This window comes from Moschus berezovskii, chromosome 9 (assembly GCF_049115385.1).
Source record: "Moschus berezovskii isolate FMDL1 chromosome 9, NW_MosBer_1.0, whole genome shotgun sequence".
In the NCBI taxonomy this organism is placed as follows: domain Eukaryota; kingdom Metazoa; phylum Chordata; class Mammalia; order Artiodactyla; family Moschidae; genus Moschus; species Moschus berezovskii.
The window spans coordinates 51,270,987-51,284,402 of NC_142468.1; the positions used below are offsets into that span (position 1 = coordinate 51,270,987).

Sequence of the window (13,416 nt, forward strand, 5' to 3'; positions counted from 1 at the left end):
GCATGTGGGGACAAGGAGGGGGATGCGATGAGAGGAAAACTTTTAAAAAGAGCATATAAGACCTTTTACATTGTCTCAGTGTGTCCAATGAACAGTGAAATGGAAGTGCTGATCTGTGCCTCGCTTAGGCAGGCCTAGAGGAAGCCCCGAGTTTAGTGATGTATGTTTACTTTTTGTCCTTGGGAGCCTCTGTCTCAGCTTTGGTCCTTACTTTCCATCTGCTGCCCAGGCCTGTGGCTTCTGTGACCATGGCATCACTTCCATCCTCTGATCTCCTTTTCCATGGCCGCTGACTGGCTTCAAGCCTCACTATCTTCAGCCTGCATGGTTTCCACAGCCCTCTCCCTGCTTCCTCTCCTGGTTTGGCCTCTTGAGACCACACCCACCCTAGTGCAGGTGGGTCGCCCTCTCGTCCGCCTCTACCCCCGACAAGTTCTGATGGCCTCCCTCTAGTTACAGTCCACAGCCATGCATGAGTGTCTGCCACCTGCCTGTTCAACTCTGACCCTCACTGTCATCCATGATAAGCCTAGTGCCAGCTACACAGAAAAAGTCCCAGGCCCTGGCAGACACGTATACTCTGTCCCCCCATGCTTGCCATGTCTGGGCTTTGGCTCTGCAGTCCCCTTCCATCCGGAGCCCAGTGTGGTGCCGTAGACTGAGTAGAGGCTTGCTGTCCAAAGATGTGGGTCTTGTCTCTGCTGCTTGCTGGCAGTACTGTATTTCATTTCATTTTAGGAGTAATATTGCACATATTTTTTTAAAATTGAATTTTTATGCATGAGTTGCCAAAATACCAATTCTTCCTCCTCCTCCCAATTCCTGTGACCAGCTTGTAAGTTCTTGGGGTGACAGTCTGCCTGGTGGTTGCCATCTAGGCGTGATCCTACCCACTGTCTCTGGGGAACCTTTGGCAATGTCTGGAGACGTTTTTGGTTGTCGTAACTGGGGGGATGCTACTGGCACCTTGTGGGTGGAGGCCAAGAGTGCTGCTGAGTACTCTGCACAGGACAGTTCCCTGCCTTCTATGTGTTTTTGTTGAGAGACTGGAATGCATGTATACGAGTGTGTATATATATTTGTGTGTGTGTGTTCTTTTTATACAATGTGTGACCTTAAGCATAGTTGGTGAGCAGCAGACTGAATGACTGAATCCTGTTGGCAAAACTCACCTGTGATCCCCCAAATCTTCTCTGTTGGGAAAATAATCCTAACAGTGCCTGTCTCCCAGGGTCACACATATTCTAGCTTCAGGCTGTTATGTTCCGACTTGCGCGCGCGCGCTTGTGTGTCATTCTCTAGACTTCTCCCTTGCCTTTTGTCCTCTGTCTCTCTGATCAGATTAGCTGTCTGTTCTCTAATGTCTTTTAGCACCCCCTATACCTTTGTCTCTGCAGTTAAAGTCCTGCCTGTCCTCCAGGGCTGAGCTCAGATGCCCTCTTCTTTGTGTGGTCCAGCAGCTGCTTTCTCCACTCATTGAGCACCCCGGGGCCTTTGCCCCTCCTGTAACATTTACTGTGGTTTGCCTTGCCTGTAGTTGTTTATTCACTCAGCTCCTGCACATGGTGCGAAGCCCTGGGGTTCAGAGATGGACAAGATGGTCTCTACTGTCCCAAGACAAAGTTGATGCTTTCAGTGGGGCTGTGTATGGAGAGGTTTTTTTTTTTTTTTTAAATTTTTATTTATTTATTGACTGCACTGGGTCTTTATTGCAGTATGCAGGCTCTTCGTTGCTGTGCATGGACTTTATCTAGCTGCTGTGAGAGGGGGCTACTCTCTAGTTGTGGTCTGTGGGTTTCTCATTGAGCTGGCTTCTCTTGTTGCAGAGCATGAGTTCTAGAGCTTAGACTCAGTAGTTGCTGCTCACAGACTCTAGAGCTCAGGCTCCCTGTTGTGACACATGGGCTTATTTTTCCCCACAGTATGTGGGATCTTCTGGATCCGGGATCTAACCTGTGTCCCCTGCATTGGCAGGCAGATTTGTAACCACTGGACCACCAGGGAACTCCCTGGAGAGGCTTTTATACAGTATGTCGAACAGAAGCACAAAAAGGAGTGATTTCGCTCCATGTAGTCAGGCCAGGAAAAGTTGCTAGGAGGGACTGAGGCTTGGATTGAGTCTTGGGAGCAGTGAGAGTAGTGAGGTGATTAAGGGCGGGGAAGCACGTTCTGCTGGAAAGAACATCATAGGCTGGAGTGTGAAACCTTTGGGGTTGTTCTCTCTTGAGACTTCGAGGGTAGCCAGTTCCCTTACTCATTTTTGTACTGTCCATAGTCTTACCCTGGAAGTGTTAGTGGCTCAGTCATGTCCAACTCTCTGTGACCCCATGGACTATAGCCCACCAGGCTCCTCCGTCATTGAGATTCTCCAGGCAAGAATACTGGAGTGGATTGCCATGCCCTCCTCCAGGGAACTTTCCCGACCCAGGAGTTGAACTGGAGTCTCCTGCATTGTAGGCAGATTCTTTACCATCTGAGCCACCAGGGAAGCCCATAGACTTACCCTACACAGTTAATAGATTTGTTTGTGTGTTCATGTACTTATTCATTCAACAAATATTTTTGAGTGCTTTCCATATTGGAGGTATTGAATGGATACAAATGGGTTTAGCGTGTTAAGTTGCAGATGGACTGCAGTGGAAACCATTAGAGTAGTAGGTGGCCTCTGCAGATGTGGTTTAGTGAGCTTGGAGCTACAGATTAAGTCATGTGTTCGTGCCGAGCGCACGTTAGGATTCTGGAAATATGTGTAAGAACACTCAGTGGCAGATGTAACGGAAAGTCCTCCTGCCCCAGTGATCTCTGGGGAACAGAACTTGTGTGCGCCAGCACTATTAGGCTGGTTTCATCAAAGACAGAATAAAGGGCAAGGTGTTTGTTCTCCACGGTGATTGTGGCAGTTTTCAGGGGCATGAATAAAGCAGTGTTGTTTTGTCAGTGCTAAGTAGGAGTTGAGTGGGAGAGGGGACAAGGGAGAGGACTGTTTTTTCCTAGGACATTCCAAAGTCATGGATGGATCTTACCCTTGGGGAATTAGAGACGAAGGGGAGAAGATGGCCAAGTGTGCATATTTCTCCTTTTAACACTTCCCCTCTTTTTCTTTGTTAAGTTTCTGCACATGTGTCTCAAGTGTGTGGTCCAGAGAGAAGAAATACTGGCTGTGTCTGGATTAAGGGAAACTCTGAGTCCATTATAGTTAGAAAAAATGGGCTGGATGTGCTTCAGAGGCTTGCTGGCACAGGACTTGGGGGGATAAGTCTTGCAAATAAATGTCAATAAATCAAGCATATAAGTGACAAAGCCCAGAAGAGGTGGCAGTAGAGAGGACACGAATGTATTTGGGCAGATGTGGCATAGGAGGTTGTGAAAGCCTTGTCTTTTCCACCCCGGCATCATCCAAGAGCCTCAAGATGTCTGTTTTGCACCAGGGAAAATGTTGGCTAGAAGACAGCAGAGGGGAGACTCAGATGCCTGCACATTTACTTGAGAAACACTGAGTTCTTCTTGGTTTCAGAGCAAGAGCCAAAGCATTAATAAACTCTGAAAAGTGGGCAGCGGGATTGTCCTGTAGCATCCACATGGACAGTCTTTTGAGCCAGTTGGGTTTATAAATATGACCCTGGAACTTGAGTCCAGCCTTTGCCAAGCCCCCAGGAGCAGTGTGGTGTGCTTTCTGATCTTCGGGGTCCTCTCCACATGGTCAGGCTTTTTTCTTCCATGACGCCAAGCCTATGACCTTGTCTGAGAAGATTCCCACTGCTCCTTCCATACTTGATTTCTGAGACCTCAGGATGCCAGGAACTGACCCTGCCTGCGGGGCTTCTTTCTCCCATTCCTGTTGAGGACAATTCCTTGCAGCCTTCTCTCACTGCCACTTCCATCTCTGTCTTAGTGACCCTCAAGGCAGCAGCACAACCTGTGCTGTGTACCGTGAACTTCTGCTGCATGAACTGGGGAGAAAGCGTGGCTGGCAGGTGGTGAACTCTGCAGCTGATTCAGGCTCCATGGAGAACCGGGGTTAATAATTTACTGTAGTTCTTTGCAGGCACTGACGTTGACCTTGACGAAACTCTGGCAGAAATTAGAGCCTGGCCTGGCATTTAACTAACAGGATAATATGACAGAGAAATAACTTCTTGTTGAGAGGTTAATCCTGTCTCCGAGTTTACAGTTGACATTCACACACATCCGGTGTAGTTTGCACCCAAGTAGAGAACTGTTTGCTTACCGTATTCATGGTGTTCACTGGACAAAGATGTCACACAGGGTTGGGGGCCTGGCTGTACGTGGAGCTGCTCATCATGGCAGGAGGACAAAAGCCACATTGATGGCCCTGTAGGATGAGGCAGTGGAACCCATCTGGGCTTGGCAGGTTTGGCAGGTGAAACAGGCCCTCCACCCCACCTCCCCAGCTTTTCTTTTAAATTCATAGTCCCTTTTCTTGAGCAGTTCTGAATCTTTTACCTCTGGTGCTGGGAGAAGGTTAAACGGATTCAACCTCCTAGTGTAAAGTCTATAGCACTGTTGCTTCTAGAAGGTACTTCAGTTTGGGGAGGCGGGGGCCTCTTACTGTAATCTGTTCTCTCCCTTCCCTGAAAAGAAACCAGCCTCAGGGAGATGGAGATCGCTGGGTGAAAAGCTGTAGTTAACTATTGGATAAGCCTGGGCTATTAACAAATATGTGGTAATCCAAAGGTGGATTCTTCCTTGCCAAGGAGTTACCTAAATGCTGGTTAGGTGTGCTGTGGGGTTGCACTGTTGCTCTCTGCATGGACATGCAGTCATTTCCCCATCCAAGGGCTGCAGAGTGTGTGGGCAGTTAGTTGCCCTCTTCCATCCCTGACCCTGCTGTTCAGTCCCTAAGTCATGTCCGACTCTTTGTGATTCCCTGACTGCAGCGCACCAGGCCTCCCTGCCCCTCCCTATCTCCTGGAGTTCTTGTCCATTGAATCGGTGATGCCATTCAACCCTCTCATTCTGTGCAATGATTTCGTTAGAAATGGCGTATTCTAGCATATAGTTTCTAGGTTTCTGCTTTTTCTAGTGCATTGGCTGGCATTTTTATCTAGCCATCAAATAACAAGCTCTCTGAACAGATGTGTACTTTGGGGGAAGGCAGCTGGCCCGAGATGGAGTATGTGAAGGATGGGACCCAAAAGTTGAGCACTCCAGCAGAAGGAGAGGTAGAGAAGGAAGGGCAGGAGCTAGAAGGGAGAGGGCCGGGGCTGGAGACTGGTACCCAGCTTCAGAAGAGATCAGCCTGAGAAGCAGGCAAGAAGAACAGTTGTAGTTGGAAGTGTGATGGGCGTGGTGGGGTGCAGTGGAGGCAGGAGAGAGGAGAGACAGAAGGGGGAAGATGAGAGGGTGGGAGGTGGTCGGATAGGAAGCGGGGAAGCTGGACGCATCAGGAGAGTCTGGGGTTTGAGCCACAGATCTAGAGGGTGAAGGGAGGAAGGATGTGTTCTGAGAGGCACGAGAGGGGGACAGCAGAGGATGGGGGGTGAGCCATGAGCTATGTATGATGCCAGGGGGGATTTCTGCTCCAGGGATGTTGGCTGTCAGTTATCCTAGGTGAGAGCCTAGGAGAAGAGGAGCCAGTGTCGGTTTTATTGCAATATTATTGCAATATATTGAAATACATGATTATTAAATAAATGACTTTAAAGAAGAAGTGTGAGAAACTAGAAGAGGATCAATTAACTTTTTTGTCACCCAAGATCTGTAATCTTTATGCCTCATATTTCTAGGGACTCTCTGTCAATAGCATTGAGCATGGCTATGAATAAATGCATTGAATTTAATGTTCAAAAGAGCTACAAATGTCATTTATTTGCCTATGGAAAGTAGGACTGTAGTCCAATGAGTGGTAGCTCTCTCATCTGGTCTTTGGGCAGGAGTTTGAAGAGACTCTTGGAAAGATATCAAAAGGAGAATTGAAATGACTCAGGTCCTACCCATGAAATGAAACCAGTATTTGTTTTAAAAAATTGTTTATGCTAGCTGAAAATTTATACAGCCTTTTAAAGAGGAGACAGACATAGTCTAGGTTCCCAGTGATCCATCTGTGAGCTTGTGGTATTGCTCCCTGGGTCCAAGACCTTGTTGTTCCTACCAGCTGGCTTGGAGCCATCTTCCTTCCACTTAAAACCAACTTTCTTTAATGCGTCATTGGAGATTTCCTGTTACTCCCTCCAAATCATTCCTCGATGAACAGTACTTTAATAGACTTGTATTTATATCAAAACATTATCATATCAATCGTATGTTACTAGTTCTAGAATATTTTTTAGGGTAGTTTCCTTAGGATTTTCTATATAGACATCCATCTCATTTGTAAATAGGAATCGTTTTATTTTTTCCTTTTGGTCTGTATGCATTTTACTTCTTTTTCCTGCCTTACTGTGCTTGGTAGAACTTCCAGTACTTTATTGAATAAGACTGGTGAGAGTGGACATCTTTACCTTGTTCCTCGTCTTAGAAGAAAAGCATTCCATCTTTACCATAAATACAATGTTAGTTGTATAATTGTAGATGATCTTTGTCAAGTTGGGCTTGTTTCCCTGTAGTCATATTTTTCAGGGAGTTTTTTGTTTTCCTTTTTTAAAATTTGAATCATGAATAGGTGTTGAATTTTAGTAAATGCCTTTTTTCAGCATCCATTGATATGATCATGTGATTTTTCTTCTGATTTTCAAGTATTGAACCAGTCATGTGTCCCTGAAATTAACTCTGCTTGGTCCTAGAGTATAATTCTTTTTATATATTGTTGAATTCTGTCTCCTAATATTTTGTCAAGGATTTTTGTGTCTGTATTCAAGAGGGCTATTTGTTCTTTTTTTTTTTTTGGTACTGTCTGTGTCTCGTTTTGGTATCAGGGTAGTATTGACTTCATCAAATGAATTGAAGTGTTTGTTACTCTTCTGTTTTCTGGGGAGAAGTTGTGTAGAATTCATATTTATTCTTTAAATGCTTAGTATAATTCTTCAGTGAAACCATCTAGGCCTGGAGATTTCATTTTCAGAGTTTTAAAATTTGTGAATTCTGCTTCCTTAATGTTATGGGACTCTTCAAATGATCTATTTCTTATTCGGTAAGTTGTGGTAGTTTGCACTTTTTGAAGAATTGGTCTATTTCATCTAAGTTGTCAAGTTTATGTGTGTAGGGTTGTTTGTAGTATTCCTTCATTATCGTGTAGATGCTTGCAGGGGCTGTAGTGATAGTCTCCTATTTTATTTTGAAGGTGAAAGTCACTCAGTCATGTCCGACTCTTTGTGACCCTCATGGACTATGCAGTCCATGGAATTCTCCAGGCCAGAATAATGGAGTGGGTAGCCATTCCCTTCTCCAGGGGATCGTCTCAACCCAGCGATCGAACAGGTCTCCCTCATTGCAGGTGAATTCTTTACCAGCTGAGTCACCAGGGAAGCCTATGAATACTGGAGTGGGTAGCCTATCCCTTCTCTAGTGGATCTTCGTGACCCGGAAAGCGAACCAGGGTCTCCTGCATTGCAGGCAGGTTCTTTACCAGATGAGCCACCAGGGAAGTCCATTTTATTTTATTTTTTATATGGGTAATTAGTATTTTATCTTTTTTCTTTGTCAGTTTTGCCAGAGGTTTGTCAATTTTACTGATCTTGAATCAGCTTTTTATTTCATCTGTTTTTTTCCCCTATTTTTCTTGTTTTCAATTTCATTGATTTCTGTTTTTATCTTTATTATTTCCCTCCTTTTGCTTGTTTTGAGTTTATAATACTCTTCATTTTCCAGGTTTGGTTTTTTTGGGGAATGACGTGTTTGGATATTTTCCTGTTATCTTTCTTTTATTGATTTCTAATTGGATTCCGCTGTGGTCAGAGAACACACTATATAATTTCAGTTCTTTTAAATTTATTGAGATTTGTTCTATGGCTCAGAATATATTTTGTCATGGTAAATGTTCCCTGAGTTCTTGAAGAAAAAAAAAAAATCGGTTTTACTAGAAAAGGGTTTAAAAATGGTAAATACAGATCAATCTCATGGATAAAAATAAAGATTTTTTCATGGGCAGTAGAAAGATTGTTCCTAGTTGGGCAAGATATTTAACCATCCCCAGTCTTAGTTACATCATTTACAAAATGGTAACAAGAATGCATTCTTTTTAGTGGTTTACAAGTTCAACTTTATTTGCATGCTAAAAATAAGTAGTTAAAAAAAAAGTATCAGATTATTTGACAGTGAAGGTTTTTTTCTCCATTCAAATAATAATTGTGGATTTCTTTCTTGTGTTACATAGTTGTTTTAGTAAACAGGAATGCTGGAAAAGACTTGCTTTAAATTAATTTGGGCATTGCATAAGAGCATAAGGTAGGAGAAGATAAATATGTGTTTTGGATCATAGTTTGATAGCACATGTTTTTCCTCTTACAATATATTTGGAGCATCTTTTTAGGTGAACATGTCTGGACCATCCCCATATTCTTTGATGGCAGCAGCACAGCCCACTGGACAATGATTTAACAGGGATTCGCCCACCTGCTGTCTCTTCTGGTGTCCCAGCCTCACTGAACTCTCCTGAGAGTCTAGCATTTTCCTTCTAGAAGAATCAAAGAGCCTGCCAAAGGAACTCAGCAAACTAGGTCAGAGTCAGGAGAGCCAGGAATTCAAATTCATGAGCAACTGAGTCAGGGGACTGGAATCAGAAGTGAGGGTGTGTCAGGACCAGGGCCCAGGCTGAGGTGGTAACCTTATTGAATCAGCTGCCTTCCTGATTCTCTGGGATGGGGTTGGGCTCAACTGTGCTGAAGCCTGAAATTTTGTCTCCTACAAGGGTTGGCTACCAGACATGGCCAGGGAAGTTGGCCTAGATCAAGTTTCTCCACCTTGCCTGTACTAAGTCACCTGTCAGGAGCATGTAAAGCAAACTTTAGAGTCCCGTGGCTTTGTTTCTGTCTGTGGAAATGGGAATGGTATTGTTGCAAAGGGTCAGGAAGAAGGTAGGAAAAGGAGAGGAGAGGAAGGTGATAACAAATAGTGATGAAGAGGGAGGCACAGGCTTGGAGAGCAGGACAGACTTTGGGCTCTTACGGAAGAAGTAATCTGTTCTGATCCAAATCTGGTGGATCCTGCCTCTCAAGTAAATCTGCCTGCTTCTCCTCTGTCCCACTTCTGAGTCTCTCTTTAAACAGGAGTCTCTGCTCACAGCCATGGTTTGATTGAACGGATGAGAACAGATTGTTACGAGTGACCATCTGATACATATACCAAGTGATGGAATGAATATTGAAGACATTGAGAGATCCAGAGGAGGCTAGGTCTTGGCAGAGTGGTGAGTGGGTGAGGGCTTCCATTTTATTCACATTGAGTCTGACTGTGTTGTGTTTGAGAGGTGTTTGGGACATCCAAGGAGAGGTCTCTGGTGCAAGAGAGAGGTTGGGCTGGAGCTACCAATTTTGGTTGACCCCAGTGGGCACTGCAGTAGTTAAATTATCCTAAGGAAGAGGCTGTTTGAATTCTGCCCTAATTTTTTTAATTTAAAAAATGTTATTATTTATAGTAGATCCTGTTGGTTATCTATTTTAAAGATATCAGTGTATACATGTCAATCCCAAACTCCCAATCTACCCTTCCCTCCCTGCTAACTAGAATAGAAGGTCATTCTCTAAATTCATTCTGAGTCTGTTTCTCTTTTGTGAATAAGTTCATTTGTATAATTAAAAGAAAAAATTCTGCATGTAAGCAATATTATGACATTTGTCTTTCTGTCTGACTTCACTTAGTATGATAATCTCCAGGTCCATCCACATTCCTACAAATGACATTATTTCATTCTTTTTAATGGCTGAGTAATATTCAATAGTACATATGTACCACATCTTCTTTATCCATTCATCTATCAATAGACATTTAGGTTGCTTCCATGTCCTGGCTACTATAAAGTGCTGCAGTGAACACTGGGGTGCGGGTATCCTTTACTATATTCCCATTGAAAGGATATGTTCCAGAACTTCCAATTGATGTCACAGCAGTTGTAGGCCTGGCCCTGCCAGCCATGCTTGAGATACTGTGAATATAAATTATTTTTCCCAACCCAGTTCTGCTTGTGTTCCTGATGCAATGTAGGCTTTTATTGGAAGGAAACTTTTCAGAGAACAAATAGGCTTGAAAGTCTTTCTACGAATACTATCACACTAAACTCTAATTGCACATCAGGTAGAAAAGACCAAGATCAAATACTATTTTATGTGTGTATTTTGGGATAAGGGGGTTGACTGCAAATTCATATTTATTATAAAGATCAAGACTGCTTCTCCTTGGGGAATGAATTTTCCCAGGATGGTAAATGGGCTCTAAAATATCAACTTTTCCTTTCTCTTCTTGAGTTTCAGTTCAGTTCAGTTCAGTTCAGTCACTCAGTCGTGTCCGACTCTTAGCGACCCCATGTACCACAACACGAAAGGCCTCCCTGTCCATCACCAACTCCCGGAGTTCACTCAAACTCGTGTCCATCGAGTTGGTGATGCCATCCAGCCACCTCATTCTCTGTCGTCCCCGTCTCCTCCTACCCCCAATCGCTCCCAGCATTAGAGTCTTTTCCAGTGAGTCAACTCGTCGCATGAGGTGGCCAAAGTATTGGAGTTTCAGCTTTAACATCAGTCCTTCCAATGAACACCCAGGATTGATCTCCTCTAGAATAGACTGGTTGGATCTCCTTGCAGTCCAAGGGACTCTTGAGAGTCTTCTCCAGCACCACAGTTCAAAAGCATCAATTCTTCAGCGATCAGCTTTCTTCACAGTCCAACTCTCACATCCATACATGACCATGGGAAAAACCATAGCCTTGACCTTCTTATTTTACCTCCAGCAAACATTACTTATTTTTAGGTATGCAGAGCCAAGAAAAAGTTATTAATGAGGCAAGTTGGTTTATGTTTATTTTTCTGGTAAAAGTGATACTGGGAACATTCGGAATACTGGGACAGAATACTTTTTTTTTTCCCTCATAGTATTTTTTAGGAAATCTGAGGGTTTGGTGTTCTCTGATATTGGTAATAATGTAAATGTCACTGGATGCTACCAAATCTATGTACTTAAATTTTGTTTTTGTTCATGTTTTCTTTTTAAAAAAAGTCTCAAGTTGAGGCTGTTATCTATGTGGGACTGGATGATTAGAACTGTGTATAGTGGCTCGCTTTGTAGATAGTGCTGATTTTAGAATCTTGCCTTTCCTGTCTACTTATATAATGTGCAGGTCTAGAATGAGAAGTCATGTCTTCTGCCCAGATGCAATAGAGTTGGGTACATTGTGTTCAGATGCTGCTGGGTATGCTAGATGGAGGAAAAAGAACTTTAAGACAGCCTTTCTTGAAAAATGACTTCAGTATTCTGTAACCTTTAGATACGGTTTCAAGTATATGAAATGTACAAGTTTGTTGTCAGATGTTTTCCTTTATTTAAGATAGACTCTCTGGGTTACGTAGTAACTCTATATTTAATTGTTTGAAGAACTGACAAACTCATTTTTAAGGTGGTTGCATCCCTTTACATTCCCACCAGCAATGTGTAAGGGTCTCAGTTTCTTTGTATCCTCCCCAACACGTGTTGTGTTTTATCTTTTTGAGTATAACTATCCTGCTGGGTGTGAAATGGTATTTCATTGTGGTTTTGATTGATATTTCCCTGATGGCTAATGATATTCAGCCTTTTTGCTTGTGCTCATTGGCCTTTTGTATATCTTCTTTGGAAAACTATCTATTCAGATCCTTTGTCCATTTTTTGAAAAGGTGGATTGTCTTTTTATTATTGTTTTAACAATTCTTCATATAGTCTAGATACCAGTCTCATATCACATATATAATTTGCAAAATGTTTCTCCCATTCTCTGGTTTGCCTTTTCGCTTTCTTGGTATTGTCCTTTGAAGCACAAACATTTTAATTCTCATGATGTCCAGTTTATGTAGTTTTTCTTTTGTTACTTGTATCATATCTGAGAAACCATTGACCAAACCGGCTTCATGATGACTTACTCTTCTTCTAAGATTTCAGTAGTTTTAATATTAAGTTTTTATAGTTTTAGCTGTTACATTTAAGTCTGCGCTCTGTTTTGAGTTAAGTCTTAAGTATGGTGTGAGGTAGTGGGCCAGTTTTGTTCTTTTTGCATTTAGATATCAGTTGTCCCAGTACCATTTACTTTTTTTTTTTTTTATTGGAGGCTAATTATTTTACAATATTATATTGGTTGGTTTTGCCATACATTGACATGAATCCGCCCTGGGTGTACATGAGTTCCCCCTCCCGAACCCCCCTCCTACCTCTCTCCTCCCCTATCCTCCCTCTGGGTCATCCCCACATACCAGCCCCGAGCATCCTGTAACATGCATCGACCCTGAACTGGCGATACGTTTCACATATGATAATATACATGTTTCAATGCCATTCTCCCAAACCATCCTACTCTCACCCTCTCCCACAGAGTCCCAAAGACTGTTTTATACATCTGTGTCTCTTTTGCTATCTCGTATACAGGGTTATCATTTGCATCTTTCTAAATTCCATATATATGCGTTAGTATATTGTATTGGTGTTTTTCTTTCTGGCTTACTTCACTCTGTATAATAGGCTCTAGTTTCATCCACCTCATTAGAACTGGTTCAAATGCATTCTTTTTAATGGCTGTGTGATACTCCATTGTGTATATGTACCAAAGCTTTCTTATCCATTAGTCTGCAGATGGATATCTAGGTTGCTTCCATGTCCTGGCTATTATAAACAGTGCTGCAATGAACATTGGAGTACATGTGTCTCTTTCAATTCTGGTTTCCTCGGTGTGTATGCCCAGGAGTGCGATTGCTGGATCATATGGCAGTTCTATTTCCAGTTTTTTGAGGAATCTCCACACTGTTCTCCATAGTGGCTGTACTAGTTTGCATTCCCACCAACAGTGTAAGAGGGTTCCCTTCTCTCCACACCCTCTCCAGCACTTATTGCATGTAGACTTTTGGATAGCAGCCATTCTGACTGGTGTGAAATGGTATCTCATTGTGGTTTTGATTTGCATCTCTCTGATTATGAGGGATGTTGAGCATTTTTTCATGTGTTTTTTAGCCATCTTTATGTCTTCTTTGGAGAAATGTCTGTTCAGTTCTTTGGCCCATCTTTTGATAAAAATATGGAACGCTTCACAAATTTGCGTGTCATCCTTGCGCGGGGGCCATGCTAATCTTCTCTGTATCGTTCCAATTTTAGTATATGTGCTGCCGAAGTGAGCACCATTTACTTTTTTAAAAAGTTTATTTTATTGAAGTTTAGTTGATTTAAAATATTGTGTTGATTTCTGCTGTACAGCAAATGGATTCAGTTATACATATATAAATTGTTTTTCATATTCTTTTACATTATGGTTTGTTACACAATATTGAATGGAGTTCCCTGTACTACACG

General features: G+C 42.7%; 1 protein-coding gene and 1 non-coding gene across 4 annotated transcripts in view; one reads left to right on the top strand and one right to left on the bottom strand.

Moving 5' to 3' along the window:
- CGNL1 (cingulin like 1) overlaps positions 1–13,416 on the top strand; it is a 176,272-nt gene that overhangs the window by 96,080 nt on the left and 66,776 nt on the right. The gene's annotated exons all lie outside the window — the stretch shown is intronic.
- LOC129563664 (U6 spliceosomal RNA) lies at positions 13,139–13,245 on the bottom strand. The gene has a single exon (XR_008687404.1). It is a non-coding gene; the product is annotated as a U6 spliceosomal RNA (small nuclear RNA).